A 3,433-nucleotide genomic window follows, 5' to 3' on the forward strand; every position below is an offset into this window, starting at 1 on the left:
TACACACTCATTTACTTCAAACAATTTAGCCTACCCAATTCACCTGTACCGCATGTCTTTGGACTGTGGGGAAAATCGGAGCACCCGGAGGAAACTGACGCGAATGCAGGGAGAACATGCAAACTCCACACAGAAACGCCAACTGACCCAGCCGAGGCTCGAACCAGCGACCTTCCTGCTGTGAGGCAACATACACATAATATACACATCACACATACAAATGAAATGGAGGCAAGGAGAGCACAATGTTTTCAGCATTTTAAAGAGCCAGAATTATGTTTGCTAGAGGCCAGGTGACCGAATGAGCTCTTTGGCCAGAAAACAAAGCTTCTCAGCCTTGCAAATCAATATGCCTTTCCCCATAGTTACAGTGTAATTTATTTGTGTCATGCTTTTCATTGTAAATGCCTTTCCAAAGAAAAAAGAAACACAAAATTAGCTTCTTGAATGTGTGCGTTTTGAAAATGCTGAATGTTTATAACAATAATGTAGCTAAATATCCAAACAATATTTACAATGCGACAATCCTAAATTTGCCAAAAATGCCCAGTAGTTTGTGTGACAAAGTACTTTTGTTTATTTTACATTTATATCTTTTACCTGCTATTAAAAATTGACCCAACTTATTTGGACCTCTCACCATTTTATTTTACTTTTCAGGTGCTGCTGGTTGCAATTCCTGAATTTTCATTGCTAATTTTAAGCCAATTGTAACAGTTTGTTTTGGTTCAATTTCAAATTTCCCCAACACTCGCAAAGCCCGGGGGACCAGAGTAAGCGCTCCAGCATGGCCTCCTCTGATCCCCTCTCATCATTTTATCGATCGGAATTCATGTTTAATATCGGTAAACAGTAAAGCCCCACCTCGCATCCCCGCCGCCTGTTAGGGCATTGCAGGTGAATATGGTAAAAAAAGAAAAGAATTATTAGTTATCATCACACTTCCCTGGCTGATAGAATATAAATCTAGATTATCTTTAAATATTATATTATGCAAATGACTAACTATTTTAATAAATATGTGCTAATTTGCGTACACTTTAGCACAGGGGTGCCCAAACTCGGTCCTGGAGGGTCGGTGTCCTGCATAGTTTAGCTTCAACTTTCTTCAACACACCTGCCAGGAAGTTTCTAAAGAGAGCTTGATTGGCTGGTTCAGGTGTGTTTAATTGGGGTTGAAACTAAAATATGCAGGACACCGGCCCTCCAGGACCGAGCTTGGGCACCCCTGCTTTAGCAAAAAATGGCAAAAATTCTTGGTTTTGAAAGGTTGTTACAGAGAGCATTTTATTATCACTCAAAATAATTTAAAATTAAATAAATATAAAAATTAAATGTAAAATCAAATATTTTTTATTAAATAAAAAATATTTTATTCAATGAATTGGTAAACAAAATCGGCAAAATATCCCTGACACTGAACATATGCTTTTAAAAACCTTCAGAGTATGAATTTAACTGGACATTTACGTTCAAGAGGAAAAAGTTCATGTTTAGAAAATTTTAAAAATATGTATTGTAATTGCAATCATTATACATTGATAAGTGTAATAAAAGAAACAACTTACTCTGGACATTTTCTTTTCTATTAAAAAAAAAAAAAAAAAAACTTTATGAAAAGCCAAAAAGCCCAGAAATTAAAGTTGCCAAATGCATGAAAAAACATATTTTTAACGCTTTATTAATATAATAAACAAAGCAACGTCACTATAAAATAATTGTTTTGAATGTCTTGAATAAAGTTTAAATTACTGAAGGGAACGTCTATAAGGGTTACAGTCCTATTTAAAATGATAACCAATGTTGTAATGGATTGTAAAGTCTAAATTAAATTGGGAGATGTGGGCTCAAAACACACTCAAATAGTCTAATTAAACTAGATAAAGCTTTTACTTTCTAATGTGTGTTCCAAAGGATCCCAATCAATGGTGCTTGAACAGCTATTTGTGACTATTCCCACCATAACGCTAGTAAATGGGTTCAGATGTCTTGGCTGACATACTTGGAGAATCTCCCTTGTTCACAAACTGTGCTCTTTTAATGACAGTTCACGAGTGAACAAAAACAAAGCCAGAGCTGATGGCTCCTTCAGTTTAGCTACAAATGATACCCTTCTGTTAAATAAATCCAAGCTAATGGGTGTGATATTATTTGTAGATACAATTTGTTTATGCAAATGTTGGCTAATTTATTCAGGAAATACAATGAGCACGTAAATACTGCAGATTTGTTGTGGATCCCCCACATTAGCTCAGATTAGATATTAGATTATTGCTACACGATTAATTATCATGCATACTGTGTATAAAAATAATAAATGCCTAAAGTGAGAGACAATTTACAAGGCAATCAAACTGACAAGCTAATTGTAAAAAGTTACAAATATGTGTATTTATACTTTTTAATGTGATTTACAGTAGATAATTACATTAAGCAGGTTTAAATATACATTTAAAAAAAACATTAAGACAACAAAAGGGTTTATGTTCTCCAAATGAATGCCAAGGAGCTATTAGCAACAGTTAAACGTTTGAAAAACAAACTTACCAATCTGTTACCTTTTACTTAATTTAACATAAAAAGGTATAAATAAATGCTCAAACACTAAAAATAGTTTTTACTGTACATTCTGATCATACTGCAAAAAAAGCATTTCTGCAGATTTTTTTTCAAGTAAACTTTAAGACTTAAAGACTTTTTTTTACATCATCATGAATGAAATTTTAGAGTTCAGGAAACTAAACTAAAGATGATTTTTTAAAGAAGTTTTTGTTTTTTTGCTTGCCACAACAGCAACAAGTTTGAGTTGTTTCTTAGCCATATATTTAATGTGTCAAAACAAGAAAACTAGTTGTATATACTTAAAAAAATTAATAAAATTTATTTTAAAAAAGGACAAAGTTCATCATTGTTAAAAATGTATTTCTTATGGACATGATTTAAACCTTACATCTGTACATTTTTTCAATAAATGGAAGATCATGTAAAGGGAAATATTGCTCTGTTATTATCATGAGGAATTGTGTAACTGTTTTTTTAGGTTTCTTTCCCTGATTAGAAAATGTAATTTCGACAATTTGCTGCAAAAAAATATATAAATAAAATGATTGTCAAGATCTGTTTTGAATGTTCAAAGACCTACAACACAAAATTTCAGTGAATTTAACACTTTTTAAGGCCTAAAATTTTGCTTTTGAAATGTAAGACATTATAAGACCCCACTGACACGTACGTTTATATTGTACGTTTATACTGTTTTTCAGTGCAGATATCGAACAGTACAGATACACAAACTTTACTGGAATAATACAAATCTGGTAGTTACCTTTAATCCAGAGCTATGAAAACTGCTTTTTAATTATTAAAATCATCCATTAATGCTGTGAGTTTGAGGCAGGACAATAAAATACATCCAGAAAGATCAAAGTTTTGT

The sequence above is a fragment of the Danio rerio genome, chromosome 2 (assembly GCF_049306965.1).
Source record: "Danio rerio strain Tuebingen ecotype United States chromosome 2, GRCz12tu, whole genome shotgun sequence".
Lineage (NCBI taxonomy): Eukaryota > Metazoa > Chordata > Actinopteri > Cypriniformes > Danionidae > Danio > Danio rerio.